This window comes from Mustela nigripes, chromosome 3 (assembly GCF_022355385.1).
Source record: "Mustela nigripes isolate SB6536 chromosome 3, MUSNIG.SB6536, whole genome shotgun sequence".
NCBI lineage: Eukaryota > Metazoa > Chordata > Mammalia > Carnivora > Mustelidae > Mustela > Mustela nigripes.
Window position 1 is genome coordinate 167,993,228 of NC_081559.1, and position 16,712 is coordinate 168,009,939.

General features: G+C 36.4%; 1 long non-coding RNA gene across 1 annotated transcript; it reads right to left on the bottom strand.

Annotated features, from left to right (window-relative positions):
- Window positions 1–6,696: 6,696 nt before the first annotated feature.
- On the bottom strand, window positions 6,697–16,614 carry LOC132013238 (uncharacterized). The gene is made up of 3 exons (XR_009402937.1): window positions 16,558–16,614; window positions 12,674–12,771; window positions 6,697–7,087 (listed from the first exon to the last, which is right to left on the bottom strand). It is a non-coding gene; the product is annotated as an uncharacterized LOC132013238 (long non-coding RNA).
- Window positions 16,615–16,712: the final 98 nt, after the last annotated feature.

Sequence of the window (16,712 nt, forward strand, 5' to 3'; positions counted from 1 at the left end):
AGGTACAGATGTCGTGAAAAGAAGGGCCATCTGTACCCCAATGTTCATAGCAACAATGGCCACAGTTGCCAAACTGTGGAAAGAACCAAGACGCCCTTCAATGGACGAATGGATAAGGAAAATGTGGTCCATATACACTATGGAGTATTATGCCTCCATCAGAAAGGATGAATACCCAACTTTTGTAGCAACATGGACGGGACTGGAAGAGATTATGCTGAGTGAAATAAGTCAAGCAGAGAGAGTCAATTATCATATGGTTTCACTTATTTGTGGAGCATAACAAATAGCATGGAGGACATGGGGAGTTAGGAGAAGGGAGTTGGGGTAAATTGGAAGGGGAGGTGAACCATGGGAGACTATAGACTCTGAAAAACAATCTGAGGGGTTTGAAGTGGCGGGGGCGGGTGGGAGGTTGGGGTACCAGGTGGTGGGTATTATAGAGGGCACGGATTGCATGGAGCACTGGGTATGGTGAATAAATAATGAATACTGTTATGCTGAAAATAAATAAAAAGGAAAAAAAGAAAAAAAGGACGGGAAAAGCAGGAGAAAAGCATTGGCAGAAATAACACTGCTATACTGAAAGCAGTAAACTATATTATTTAGAAATACAGGAATAGCAGGGAAAATGTATATTTAGAAGAATTCAGTGTTTGGTTTGGGAGAGGAAGATTGGCATTATTATAATCCTCTTAGTAAAATTTGCCTTAAAAACTGTATTTGATGGAAATAAAAATCTAATTAATATAAACAGGAAAATCTAAGATTATAACAAAGGGTAAATGAGACTGGAAAACAGTCAAGACATATATTTCATTTATATGTAAACTTTAAATATTATAAAAGAACTTTTAAATGTAAAGGTAGACTCTATTTATAAAGTTTTATTAGTATGATCAAATAATATTTTTCTTATTTTTACATGTTATGCCTTGATTTATAAAATTTATGCCTTTGTTTGGCATCTTTATACTTCTATATGTATTAACCTTCTAAAAACAAAAACAAAAGATCCAAAGTGTCATACACATTCTAAATTAACTATAGTAACTCTTTAATATAAGAGTGTATCTCCACAAAACTTCGTTTTCAAGTAACACTAGGCTTACTTCCAATCTTAGTTATTTGTTGTCAGAAATAAAGACTCACTCAACTAGCTAAGAAATGATGGGAAATTCATTTAAAGATAAAATACTATTTAAAAAAATCAGGGAAAGGTTTTTTGAGAGATTGGAACAAGAAAACAAAACGCCATCAAGATCCAAGGCAGTGGATTTCATTCTCACTATTCTCTTCCTCCAGGGCCACCAGGACTCTCGTTTCTTCATCTTTTTATGTGCCTGAATCAGTATTTTCTTTCTCTATGGAGATTTCTGGGGTGCACTTATGCAGGCCCAAACATGGTCACTCCAGGGTCAGCTCTATGTCCTCTCCGTAGGAAGATGAATCTCATTGGCTCAGCTTGAGTCAAGTACCCACAACTGATCCAATCAGCTGTGGGCTGTGTTTGGGGGAGCTGTCATGTGATCCGACACTCACTGGCAAGGATTGTGGGAGGAGAGAAAGAGACGGACAAACAAGCAAATAGACTCACACACTTGCTTTACCTTTTCAGCTAACTTGATAAGGACCCACAAGATCTCTTCTCATTCTTACCCCAATTCTTCCAAAGGAAATAGATACTTAGAGTGACGGACAGGTATACCAAAGGAAGTGGTGAAATGTGAAAAGTATAAAGGAGAATTATGTCTTTCTTTCTGTTCTTGAACTTTTTTCACATGCACGCATTAAAATTCTAAATCAGGGGAGTTATAGGAAACTTAGTCTTATTTTTCACCCCAGAGACAATGCCACAACTGACCAACATTTTCAGGCCCATATGGTTCCCTGGTGATGTGAGTTGTTACTTGAAGATTTTCACTATGGCTGTTAATGGTATGAGAGTAGACCCTGTGTCACAGGTAAAGTTTTCCAGAAGTTATTGTTTATGCTACTGTTGCTTTCCTTTTTATTACAGCATTAAAAATTAGACTTATATTTTCAATCATGTGAAGCCACTTCTTGCATCCCCATCTATTTTATATTCTATGTAGAGAAGTATTAAGGAATGGGGTTGGGATGAGTGATGGGCTGGAAGAACTTCATGAGAGTCTAACACACAAGGTGTGTGAACTGGTGTTACGTTAGCCCCCATTAAAATATCACATACGTTCCTTTCTTGATAACTGCTTTCATTTCCTTTTAAAGCTGAGAAAAATAAAATTATGTTAAATGACACTAAGAGCTTGGCTTTTTTACTAAGGACATTAAGGAGAAATTTCTGAGAAGAGACAAAAGAAAATATTTCTTGTTAGCAGGGTTTATCAGTAGTGTTTTTTATGGGTTAAAGAGGTTTGGTTTTAGGTTATGTGTGGGAAGAGATGTGAAAATAGGTGTGATTATAATCTCATTACATTCCACATCTTCATAGACAGGTTAGTTTAGAGTAGGTAGTTGCTTATTCTTTAATAATTTGGGCTTTCTGGATATCTGGCTGAAAATTCAAGACAACTGCCTGCTGATTTTACAAATTTAAAGTAGATGGATTTGTAATGTGGATAAAAATGCAACAAGTAGAAATTAACTTTGCTTCTTCCAAGATATTATTTTCAAATCTACATCAGGGTTCTATTTAACTATCACCAAGGAAATATTACATAGTTCGCTAGATCATCCTGTACTAGAGCTGAATGATGAATGGAAAAGAAAACAGAACTAGTCCATGAAATGATGACTTCATTACAGTGATTATTTTTAACCACTTTAAGTTTATTTTTATTCATGTGTTAGGTATCGTGCTATGCTTTCACAGCCATTTTCACATTTAATCTTCTTAATAACCCTCTGAGGTAGGTATTATTATCTTTTATCAAATGAGAGAGTCAAGAATTTATGCCAAGTCATGTTATGAATAACTGGTAAAGTTAGAAATTAAGTCAAAATTTTAGGATTCCAAGGACTATCAGTGTTTTAATAAATTAACTGCAATCAAAAAAAATTAATTGAGTTTCTCTTTTGGCAGTAACTGTGAGAAATGGCATGTCTGTATATCTGTGTCACGTATTTATTGAGATCACTCTTTGTGTGCCTACAATTTCATTTGAGTGTCTATCCCTTAGTGACCATTTCTTCAGAAACAATGGTCTCCTCAAAGATTTGTCCACTGCTAATTCAAAGACATATTTCAGCTCAGCTATCTGAGTCTTTCAATAGAAAGAGTTTTTATACTTTGACTAATACATACCTTTTATTCCCTCAAATTAAAAAATTATTTATCTTTTCTAACTAAAAAAAATGTCTATTTAAGTTAACTCATATAACTGCTCTAAACTGACTGTAATCTGAACTGTGGAGAACTCTCAGAATCAGACAAGTGTACTCTGGTTGAACTTTGGATTTTCAGTTAATTTTGCTTAGCATGCAGCTCAGGCTGATAATCTTGTTTGTGTTGACACTAAAGCATCTACTTAGTGATACTATGCTGCCAATTATAACTGTTTTTGTAAGTAATAAACCAAACTTAGTTCCTGAGAGTATGAAAATATTCAACTCTTATCACGAACACTTCTCAAAAAATGATATTAACATCTTTTTGTTTTTCTCTTCCTAGCATTTTTAGAATGGGAAAACTTTTGTTCAAGTTTAACGGTTAAACGTGTTATTAGCTATTCATGAATCAAATAAAAACCTGCAAGATCAGTTTACATTTTAAAAAATATATGAAGTGTGACCTCTTATACCCTACACTCATACTGAGTCAGGCTAGATTAATGATAATAATCATAAATACCATTTCTGGCTACCCGGTTGTTCCTTAAATTAATATATCAGGTGGTATCATAATTGGGACGACCAATACATTTAAAATTGATTACTTTCCACAAGTCAGATTGTAGATGTTGTATACCTCAAATCAGAGTTAAAGGTATTACTCTTTTATTTTCAAAGAATTCTGATGAGGCAAAAAAGACAATGTAAAAAAAGCATAATTCATCTTGAGAGTTTACAAGGTACAGAGATCTATAATTCATGAGATTTCTAATTTTTATTCCTGCATATGGATATTGTTGATCTATTTTATTGAGAAGCTGGACTTTAGGTATGAAATTTACTTGTGAAATTGTTTTATAATAACATGCTTTTACTTTCAGTATTCTGAAAGTTACTTTCAGTATGCTTTTACTTTCAGTATTCTATTCAGTGTACTTTTGTAAGAAAAAATGTACTAAAACCAGAATTTTAAGTCCTCTTTTCTTTTTTTCCTTCAGGTCAGCAAGGAAATTACGATACAAAGCAAAACAAAAATAAGAAGAAAGCAGATTTGTGAAAGCTTAAGTCAGATTCAGAAATCTCTCCTTGCCTGAAGCATGAGAACAGACACAGCATGAAGGCGGAATCTTTAAGGGAGTCGCCTGTGTCATCAAGGGTCTAGATTACATCATCACTGATTTCATCTTTTCCATCTCCTAATTTTAATGTCTCTGTTTTCCCAAAGGCTGCTGTAATTTATCCCATGGGTTCTCAAAATAAGTGACATTTAAAATAGAAACATGGCTTCTGTGTTTTCGGTATTGTCTTTGCCATTTGTTGATACCACACCTATCTGCAGAGATAAGTACTTTCTGTTCCAGTCCTAATGAAAATGCTCTTTACATATCTATGGTTTTGTCAAGAATTTTTGTGACTTGTAAAACAAAACACTAATAATACATTTGTGTTGCTGTAGTGTAAAACTTAATCGAAGTGAATTTTGTTGAATTTATGAGACAAGAGCTATAGGCAACATAAATTTGCCAGAAATTACATTTGCCAGAAATGCAATACTTCAACTATAATTTTATTTTTCTTCTTAGATCAGACTGGAACAACATTACCCCAAATACATTTTAAAGACAAACAAAATTACAGTAGTTCTTACATTCTAATATGTTCACTCATTCAGGGCTTTACTGGGAAAGAGGAAAAAATTTTGAAGAGGATAGTAAGTCCCAGCTGTGAATCACGTGCCAAGATATTCAGTGACTTTTTTTTTTTTTCTGTTAAAGACACAGATAATAAAAATAAGAAACCAAGTGTTAGCTACTTGGGAGTATTTCTTAAAAAAAAAAAAATCTAGGATTTCCCATTTTGAAAATAGGTGCATTACCATTTCAAATTATCTGAGAGAATGAAGGGATTTAAGAAGTTTTTAGCAGTTCTCAAATGTGTCTGCCATGTGGTCCAATTCAGGTAGAAGCTGTCACTGGTCTCTGGTAAAGAAGTTAAATTTACTCCTTTTTAGGGACTGTTCTCATTGAATCCCATAACTCTTTTGGTGTTAACATAGCAATTTTAAGATGAAATTATATGAAGCTAAATTGTAGTTATTACTTTTAATGTCCTCACTTAGCAAAACAAAAAGTTGGCAACTTAAATTGGCTCCTTTACCTTTTTCCTTTTTCCTGGAAGTTTTACTGGGTCATAAAGCCCCAATTCAGTTAGCATTGATCTAATGGAGCTTCTGCCTTTCCACAAATAATTATTGAGTCTCTGACACACAGATGTTGAATGGAGCTTGGAGTCTAGTGATAGACACAAATGATGATATGTAATGATTATAACACAGTGGGAAAAGTGCTTTTAGAGAGAAGGAATACTGGAACATATGAGCAGGACACCTAACACCGATTGTGGGAAGTCAGGCAAAGATCTCTCTAGCAAAGAAATAAAAAATATGAAGTATATGATGTTGGCTTTGTGAGGAAAATACCTTTTTCAAGGTATCTAGGTACTTGGAAAAGCAAACCAAAGAGTTACTTTATGATCATAGAATCAGAGCAAAGATCTATTAATTACAATCTGTTGATCTTTGATGAAATAATCACATCCCAGCCAATATAACAGCTCTTAGCGGGCAGACACTTATTTCTCTAGAGATGGGACAGTGGGATACATTTTTAGGTTAAGAAGTGATATTCTCTTTCTCTGTCTGTCTCTCTGAGAGTGAAACTTGCCTCCGCCTCCTCCAGACCCTGAATTACTGTCTCAGGGAGAGAGTGAGGGGAGAAAACTGGGAAGTCAGGAACCTCATCCCTCTGGTTTTGGTTTTCAAAACTCATCAGAGAGGATATACGTAGCTGCCTCTGGAAAAATCCCAAGACAATGCTTGGGGAATCAAGCGCTGAAGTGTATGGGTACTTCTCTTGAGACTGAAATATTGCTTTCATGGGGTTGGGGAATGGAGGCAGGAGTGATAAGGAAGATGAGCCTCAAGAGGAGCTATAAAATTCAAGTTTAGAGGCTCCCAGGGAGAGAAGCCTTATTGTCTAGTCAGGGTGTCACGGAGATGAGAGCACTCAGAACAAATAAAAGATTGGAGGGTATGCCGAAGGAGGGCACCTCAAATTCCCATGTGATCCAGAAGTAGTTAGGAGAGCCACAGGACCTGGAGGCGTTTGTGGAGAGACAGAAGGGCTGCAGTGCTAACTGGGGGGCCAGGTGGGCTTCCCAACGTCTTGAGACTACATAAGCATGAGTGATACAAAATTGGTATGGCTGTACTGGGTGATAAGTTATCAAAGTACTTTGCATTCACTGATAAATAGCCGTTTACCCAGAATCACCTCCCCACCCCCCCCCCACCCCCCGCCAACTAAAGAACAATGCCTGGGATAGCAGAGAAGGCTCCAGGATGCTGCATAAGCAGTAAACCAGTGTCTGCATCCTTTCTGATTAGTGTCTTAGTTATCTATTATTGTATAACACTTCATTCCAAAAACTGGCAGCTTAAAGCAATAATAAACATTTGTTATCTCACACGGTTTCTGTGGGGCAGGAATTTAGCAACAGCTTAGTTGAGCTGTTCTGGCTAAACATATATCATTGGTCTGAAGTCACAATGTCAGCTGGGCCTCAAGTCTTGACTGGGGATGGAGGACCAATCTCAGATGTGCCACTCACACGGCTTGCAAGTTGCAGGACACCTCAGTTCCTCACTACGTGGATCTCTGCAAAACTGCATGATTGTCTTCCTGACATGGGAGCTTTCTTCCTCAGAATGAGTGATCTAAGAGAGAGCAAGGCAGAAGGCACATTATCTCTCATGACAGCCTCAAAAGTTGCACTTCATCATTTCTGAAATATCTTGTTGATAACACAGGTCACCCCTATTCAATGTGGGAGAGATGATAGAGGGCGTGCTCTCTAGACGGTTCTAAATATCACTTTCACACAAGTCAGAGTAGCCTTGAAAAAGAAGAAGGCAGCAAAACAAGGGCAAATTCCAACCTGAGATTAAGATGTCTTCAAGATAACTCAATTAGAAATGGAGTTTTCTAAAAATGCAAATTTTGGTTTTGCACCCCTGAATTTATGCATTGAGATTCATAGCTTCTGTGTCCTATGTAACTAGTTGTTCCCTGAAAATTACTACCAAAGTTTTGTTCACCAATACTCTTCTGTTGCTTTAATTCTTTCTTTAAAAGGTACAATCCTTCAAGAACTTTGCTATTCAAGGAGTCTGGGAAGCCCTCTGTCATCTCCCATTAGCTACTGCTTTCATTACATCACTCATTCTGGCAGCCCAGGATATGGAGCACCTGTAATATCCTTTCTAGAAGGGCATATATGTACCACAGCAAATGTTAATTAGGACTGCCTTGGCATTCGGTAGGGAGAAGTACAGGTTGACAATGAAGGCCTTTGGATTTATGCACCACTCATACTTCAGACTTGTAATCATTCTTCTGTTTTTTTTTTTTTTTTTTTTTTTGAGGAAAGTGTTAACAAAATTTGGCCTTGAATAAGTTTATTAACAAGCATTCATCAATGATAGTATGGCAGCTATCCAGTGAATTGTCATGGGACATTGTGAGCATAGTATCTTTGGAATTTTCTAGTACTTCGTGGAAATCTTGAGTTACAGAATTTTAGAAATGCTGCCATTTTTCAGAGTTAACTGTTATTCTTGGAAAGATGTTTAAAAATTCTAAATTACTTCTATATACTTGGAATCTGACTGCAAAAAGAAAAAAATATGAAATCCTAGGTAATTTATCAATGGTAGTAGCATTAATTCCCTTCCCAAGAAAAGAATAATTCCTGATTAGTGTCTCATAAAAAAATAAGCAAATTTTCAAGTCTCTGTGGGTTATCTATAATCTACCATGTCTTTTCTTCAGTATAAAGCAACCACTGCTGAGCTATTAATCATATACTAGAAGAAGACATTCTGGGAAGCTGAAATAAAATTTCCATATGCCTAATAGCTGTGTTAAATAGCTTCGCAGTCTAACTAGTATTTCAGATCTACTTCTCAACAAAAATGGAAGATTACACCCAGAATGGAATAATAATAACAACGCTACTGTGGCAGATAGGGAGGTGCATCTTTAGAATCTCCCTTCAAGAACGAACTTGCTATTCAACTGCAAGGAGTAAAAGGTGGCTGACAGCTTCCAGCTCTTAAAGGCTTCAAAATTCATCTCAGCTTCTGAGCTGGGGCCACGCTCTTCCAGGAAGCCCCCGCACTATGACTGAACATGTGGGGATCCTAGCGCGTGCCACTTCTACCCAGTGTAGGACTCCTCTAAAAGGTAATCTTTGCTCAGGAGCTTTTCTCATTGAATTGGCTAATACTTTCCCAGATCTAAATCATAGCATGAGGTGCTTTCTGTCCAATCCAGCTTCATACTCTCTTTTCTTTCAAAGCATCAAATATGCATCATGGTCTGAAAGCTTTCCCCATTCAAGCTTTCCCTTCCCAGGATACCAAAATGACAAAGCTATTTTTTTTTTTTTTTTTTTTTTTTACTAAGATCCTACCCTAAAGGAGTATATCATAGTGTGTTTGGGGAAGTTATTCAACCTTTCTGAACTGTTCCTTCATCTGCAAAGTGGGGTGGTTGTTTGAAGTAATCTACAAAGTGCAATTTGTAAAGTGCCAAGTACACAGTAAGTACTCAATAACTGTATTTAATACTGAGTATTATTATACCACATGCCAGACTCTATGAGAGAAATTCTGTGTTTATTACTTGTAATCCTTGTTATAATCAGCAAGTATTAATATGTTCATTTGACATATAAGGAAACAAGGATTTAATGAAGTTAAAATAACTTGCTCAAATTGGTTAATTACACAGCTAGATTGAGCAACCTCGGGTTAAAACACAGCAAGTTCCTCAGAAGGGAGCAATGTACATGTATGTTGGCAAATACTCCATTGCTGTTACCTTGGAATGTAATGAAACTCATACCTACATACATGGTATGTACAGTTTATAATTAATACAAGTGACTTTAGGGACTATTTCATAATTGTTAAGTCTGTACACTTAATTCCACTACATATATGACACTACAATCTGTCCAGGGGCATCTAAGAGTAAGCATTTGTCTAAAAGCTTAGAAGAGCAATATACAACGTCACTGTCACTCTCTGATAAGTACCTGTCAGTTATTCTCATAGAATGGCTCTCAGTCTGGGTTTGTCTGACTTTTCTCAAGATGAGATTGAGGTTATTTTTAATATTCCATAATTTTGCTATTGCTAGAAAAACTGCATCAATTGAAATCATTTCCCCCCCGCCGACTGTTTTGGTTCCCATCCCACCCACAGAAATGCTCAAGCTCATTATTAAAAGATGAAAAAGAATCTGCAATGGCAGAAGGAAGTTAAAATACTATATCGCTCAGAAAACTTCTAGTGAGGTGGCAGTAATCTGAACTGAGTGGCAGCTTTGGTAGCACACTTCCATTGTTCCTTAACTCTCAGTTTTAAGATAAAGAACCATGATGAGACCTTGCACCTGTTAGAATGGTTAAACCCAAAAAGACAAGAAATAAAAAAAGTTGGCAAGGATGTGAAGAAAAAGGAACTCTTGTACATTGCTGGTGGGAATGTAATTGGTGTAGGCACTGTAGAAAACAGTATGGAGATTCCTCAAAAATATTATATAATTACCATATAATGCAGTAATTCCACTACTGGATATTTATCCCCAAGACAGAGAAGACACTAATTCAAAAATATAGTTGCAGCCCTATGTTTGCTGCAGCATTATTTTACAATAGCCAAAGTATGGAAGAAACCCAAGTGTCCACCCATAGACAAATGGATAAAGAAGATGTGGTGTATATGTACAATGGAATATTACTAAGCCATAAAAAGCGAGATCTTGCCATTCACAACAACATAGATGCCATGTGACTCACTTATACGTGGAATCTAAGAAACAAAGGAAAAAGGAAACAAAGAAAAAGATAGACGCTTAAATATGGAGAATAAACAAATGGGTGACTACCAAAGAGGAGGTGGGTAGGGGGATGGGTGAAATAGAGAAAGGGGATTAAGAATACACTGCTTATGAGGAGCACTGCATAGTGTACAGAATTGGTGAATCATTGTATTGTACACCTGAAACTAATACAACAATATATTAATTATACTTTATTTAAAAAAATAATGTTAGAGCTGCCTGGGTGACTCAGCTGGTTAAGCGTCTGCCTTTGGCTCAGGTCATGATCTCAGGGTCTAGGGACTGAGCCCTGCATTGGGATCCCTCCTCAGTGGGGAGTCTGCTTCTCCCTCTGCCCCTTATCCTGCTTATGCCCTCTCTCTCAAATAAATTACATCTTAAAGTAAAAGAATTTTAACTACAATTTTAAAAAATTGTTACATATGCTAAAAAAAAATTGAGATTGTGGTCTTTCTGCAGGTGTGAGATAAAGATGGATGAGGTTGGTAAACTGGGTAGGCAGTTTTCTTAGTGGAATTCTGCTGGGAAACCAGTCTTTTTCCCAAACAAATCCATAGGGTTGACTTAGTAAGCCTTCCTATGTTCAAAAAAGCATAATTTATGACCTGAAAGATATGACCTGAAAAGACTTTGTGTCCAGTGTTGCTATTGGCATGTCAGTGAGTTCTAGCCAAGAGTGGTCAGCATGACCGTAGAAAGAAAAAGAAGGCGAGTAAAGGAAATGAACTTGTGGCCTGATGGGCAGGGTAAGATACATCAGAACTGCAGGTCTGAATGAACAACTTAAGCCACCATAGAAGAGAGTTTGTAGAAAAATGAAAATTATATTTGTAACAGAATAGCATGTACTTAGAAAAAAATGTGTAAGTTAATATTCAGTATATATATTTTTAAAGATTCTATTCATTTTTTGAATGAGTGAGAGAGAGAGAACATGAACGGGGTTGGGGTTGGACAGAGGGAGAGGGAGAAACAGACTCCCTGCCAGGAAATTTTATGGAGCAGGGAGTCCTACTCAGGGCTGGTTGTAGGGCTCTATCCCAGGCCCCAGAGATCACAGTCTAAGGTGAAGGCAGATGCTTAAGTGACTGAGCCACCCAAGTGCCCCAATATTCAGTATATTTTTGTGTGAGCTTACCCATAATGAAATTTATTTATTGTGAATACTTTTTTGAACATTTTTCAAGTAAAGAATTCAGTTATAGTTCCATTGCAGAAAATGGAGTCTATCTAGATAGGCTCCAGAAACCATCAGGTCACTATAATAGCTCACAGAGACTCCTGGGTGTTTGGTACACAAAAAGGATTATTTACAAAAATACATTTTTGCACAAGGACTGCTACATATGCAAAGATGTATATGTGTATGAGAACAGAATATGCACTTTGGGGAAATTAAATATCATTTGAAAAAGTGTACTTTTAAGTATGGTTATAAATCTTAAAAAGAAACAGCTCTAATTTATTGCTCATGTGGGAGAAATTCTGGGTGTACTCCTTCTGGATGTACTTTCCTTTTCACTGTTAAAACTATGGCACAGAGGGGTAATTATCAGTTTGTGAATTCTACTGTGAAAGGACCAAAGTGATCTCACTGGATATGTTTCCCAGAGACTCTCCTTTGCTTTCTAAAATAATATAATTGGATGTGAAATGAACTGCTGGCACATTTTACAACATATATTGAAAATGATGGTAAAGTTGGAAATACTAGAAGTGCCTAAATGCTACAGTTGTGCCAGCAAAGGGGGTACAGGCTCTTGTGTTTGGAGGGTGGGACATATTAAATTACATAATCTTTTAGAAATGTAATAAAAAGTGTTCAGGAAGGTTCCTAAAACAACTCCGTGTTAATCTGGCTTTTGGTAAATAAAACTCTAAGGAAAACTTCCTTCCAAATGTGAATGTGTCACAGTGAAAATCTGTTGACATGGAATGAAGATGAAATAAGTAATATTTTCCCTTAAATACAAAGGCTATGATTCATTAATTAGAAACAATAACATGACTTAAAAGCTATAGTAAATTTTATATGAGACTTGTAGTGAGACCAATTTACTCTCATGGATAATTGTCACAGTAAACAAAGGTTATAAACTGTGCTACTGAATATTTTAATTCAGTATGATTAAGACAGAACAAAGCAAACAGCAGGTTCTAAATAATGATGACGATGCTGGATATTGCAAAATCAATTCAAATGGTATTATGTTGTCTTGTTAAATGATGTCTATTTTATAAATGTCATAAGGTTTATTACATCTAAAAAGTTGCTTTAGTCTTTTATAATGTCTGAAGATATTAACTGAAGTAAGTAAACTTTGACCATAAAAGAGAAGCACTCCACAGGGCTTCAAAGACCAATATGGCTTGATAAATAAAGCTCATCCCACCTTAAAGATAATGTAGGCTCATTCAAAGTTATTCCTTTCTGATTCCTGTTCATTCTGATGTATTATCATTCAAACTATTCAAACACAGCAAAAAAACCCTGAAAATAACAAGATAGTGTCACATTAAAAAAAAAGTATGTCATAGACCACATTCATATGCTTTTTTCATTGTTTTACTGAGTTCATTAAATGAGATAGTTATTTCCCATGACATCTAACATGGCATAATCTAATATTTGGCTACTTAGATAATTTCTTGATATTTGTCACCAATACTGGGCAGTATTCAATAAGAGAAACTGGATTAATGTTTTTTATTAACATATAATGTATTATTTGCCCCAGGGGTACAGGTCTGTGAATCATCAGGCTTACACATCTCACAGCACTCCCCGTCCCATACCCTCCCCAATGTGGATTAAATATTTTTAACACACTATAATGAAAACTTCTTTTTCAAAGTAGTAAGAGGGTGAGAGATAAAATTTTGAAAATTTTCTATAAAAGAAGATTTATAGAAAGTATGATTGATGTTTATGTTCTCAGGTTATTGTTTTATCTATAGAAGACATTTCTTTCTTTATTTACATTTATAATTACATTATAAAATGTTAAAGAAGAATAAAGAAGTTTTGTCAGTGACATACCAGTTTTTTCCTGGCCTGAGGAGGGCAAGTTTTATTAGACAACTGTAGTGTTACAATATGTAAACACACAGTCACTTTCCCCACTTCAGAGATTACTATTGGCAAAAAAACTTTCCCTTAAATATATTTTTCTGTAAATATCTTATCTTTTATCTATGACTTGAACAGCTTATGTCCTGTGTATGTATTTTCCATCTTTGTTACCTACTAGTGGCAAGAACTCGAACAAACCATTTACTTAAGGTCCTCAGACTGGGAAACATATACAAAGTCCATTAGATTTTCACAGTATGGGCATTACCCCGTTAATGGATTGCAGTTAGTGTTTTTATAAAAAAAAAGAAATTGAATCAATTTGAATAGAGAATATAGAGGATAAACACATGGTAAGCCTAGGGTTTTTTTTTTTTCAGTTTTTTACATACGTGTGCATACTGTGTGATGTAAAATATATTCCTTCATATGGGTTACAGGCAAAATAAAAAGTTTGAAAAATATAGTTTTAATGATTCATAAATACCTTCTAAGTCAAAAATGAAATCATTCTAGTTTCCATCTCAGAAATTCTGAAAATGACTTCCTTTAACATACTGTCATATGGTTTACTGCCTGAAAGACACTAGCAGCTAGTTACAAGGATATTTAGTTGAAATGACTAGAGAATATTTACTCCCTTAATTAGTTATAACTGATAATATCCATTTTAAGTATTGAAAAGGCACCTTGTTGGGCTTCACCCCCTCAAAAAATTCAACAAAATGTTAGGCATAAACAATTTAGTACAATTATTAATTTCTACATGTATGTCACAGATCATATGCCAATACTGTGTTAAGGGGCTGGGAAAGGTAAAATGAATTGGTATGATCCCAAACTCACTATGTTTACAATTTTTAGGAAAACATTAGCTATAAAAAAGAGAATATCCTACCCACAACCAAGGCGTAGAGTTCAAATGTACACTACTATGAAATATTATCCTAATAATCACTAACACAAGTTGTTGTTTTTTGAGTATCTAATTCTAATTCACTAATTTTTTGAATATCTAATTTTAATTCACACATTCAACATCTACTGTATGCCAGGTGTTTTTCTAGGTTGGCTGTTCCAAGGTTAAAATGACAAAGTCCATACTCTCAATGAAAAATACAGAAAATAAGTAAACAAAAAAAAATCAAACTGATAAGTGTAATAATGATGTAAAAGGCATTAACTAGGATCCACTTGTTATTGGAAAGGCCTCCCTATAAGTAGATAGTAGTTTTAAATAAAATTGAGATATAAAAGACAAAAAGAAGACAGCCACTTAAAGATAATGGAAAGGAACGTTTCAGGAAAGGGAGTAAGGGGCAAGTGCCACCCAAGGCAGATAGGAGTTTGGAATGTTTGAGGAATAGGAAGTAGGCCAGAATGGCTGGGATCTAGTGAGGAAAGAATGGTCGATGAGGTAAGAGATGTCGGAGAGAGTCACGCTGAGTAGAGCCCTGTTAACTGTGGTAAAGTGTTTTGAATATATATTTATTGCCTAGGGGAGTCATGTGAAAGCCACAGCCAAAGGAATTCTGTAGTCTGATTTTTTTTTTTTTTTAAGACAGTGGGGCTGCTGTATAGAAAATAGATTTTACACAGCAAGAATGAAACTAACAGGGTTAAGAGGCTATTACAGTCAGGTGAGAGATGGTTGTGGCTTAGACTGAAGTAGTAGCCGTGGAGATACAAATAGATTTGGGGGAAAATTTAGGAAGTGCAGTACAGAATATGCTGACAGACCACATACAGGAGGTGTGCAATCAACAATACTTCCTAGAATTTTAGTTTGTGCAAGTAGGTGGATAGTTTCATCAATTGCAGTGGGGAAGGTCAAATTTGGGGGGAGAATCCAGAGTTCTGTTTGGGATATGTTAACTTAGAGATGCGTATTAACTATCTAAGTGAATACGTCAAGAAACCAGAACTGGGCCTCAGGGGAGAATTTGGGAGTCATCGGCATATAATTGGTATTTACAGCCAAAGGACTGGTACCTCCATGGGAGCATCATGCACTGTCTCTCTTAATCTCAATAACAACTCGGAGGAATTTTTTTTTATATATATAAGAATATAACTAGTTTCTTTTTATGTATGACCAACTCTGACGCTCAGAGACAGACATTCTGAAAAGTCAACCAGCTACTAAATACTGGTGCCTGGATTCAAATCCATCTGATAGAGTTCTTGCTTATTCTACTGTTTTACTGAAGCATTGGGATATGTGAATTTCTGAGTGAAGAGTTTTTAATTTTTTGAACGAAGAGACTCTACAAGGTCTGTTAAGTTTGGAGAGAAATGGAGCTCATTCAGAACCTACTTCAACTTTGTAAGTTCAATAGTCTTTCCTATCCTTATGTAACTTCTGGCAGATGTTATTGATATTTCCTTTTTTTTTTTTTTCTTTTAGTTCTACTCCCTTGGTTTGTGGGATACATCTCTCTTTTTTCCCTTCTATTCTGACGGCCTCTTCTTCAGTGTCCTTTAACTATACAGAGTGTGATGTAAGGATTTTTAGCCAACTTTCCTCACTTTACATATTCTCCCTTTACAATTTTATGTTTCCTTGGTTTTAAATACCAAATATATAAGTATGAAGTTAAATTTCTTTTCTTCTACTCCAGACATTTCTCCCTAGGGCTAGTAGATTAAGTCTAATGGTTCCTGAAAGCAATGAGCTTGGTGGGAAAGGAGGCTCCCCCCGTGACGTTCCGGAGGAGGAGAGAAGCGCAGGGGCTGGGACGGTCCCAGTTGTACATTTATTCCGTATTTCATTCATTCATTTATTTATAAGGAGTTACATATTGGCTGGTCTTAGGAGTTTTCAAATGCACAGCGGCAGACTCTAGATCTAGCGATCCAGGTGGCAAGAAGACACTCCTGGGAACATTAAGACGACCTCGGCCACACAAACATCATGTGCAAAGACAGAATCCCGCTTAGCTCCTCAAAGAGCTTTTATAAAAGTTTTTGGAGTGTTTCAGTTTAGACGAACATCAAAAGAAAACAGAGAGCAAACCCCGTTAAGGAAGGAGGAAAGCTGGGGGCAAATAAAGGGTTGGAGCAGAACGTTACGTTGCGGCAGTGCACGAAGAAAACAAAGTGTTAATAAAGAGGTGGGAAGAGAATGAATACGCCTGTATAGAAAAAGAAGAAAAACCGAGGAAAAAGGAAACATTTGCTTTAAAAAAACCCTGTAAAAGTCACCTCAAAGCACGCCGGCTCCACCTCCCAGCGCTAAGCCACCGCGTCCTTAGAGTCCCCGAACGCCGCTGTCCACCCAGCTCGCCCCGCCCCTTTCCCCAGCTCGCCCCGCCCCTTTCCCCAACAGCCCCCACCGCAGCGCCCTGTGCACGTGCGCA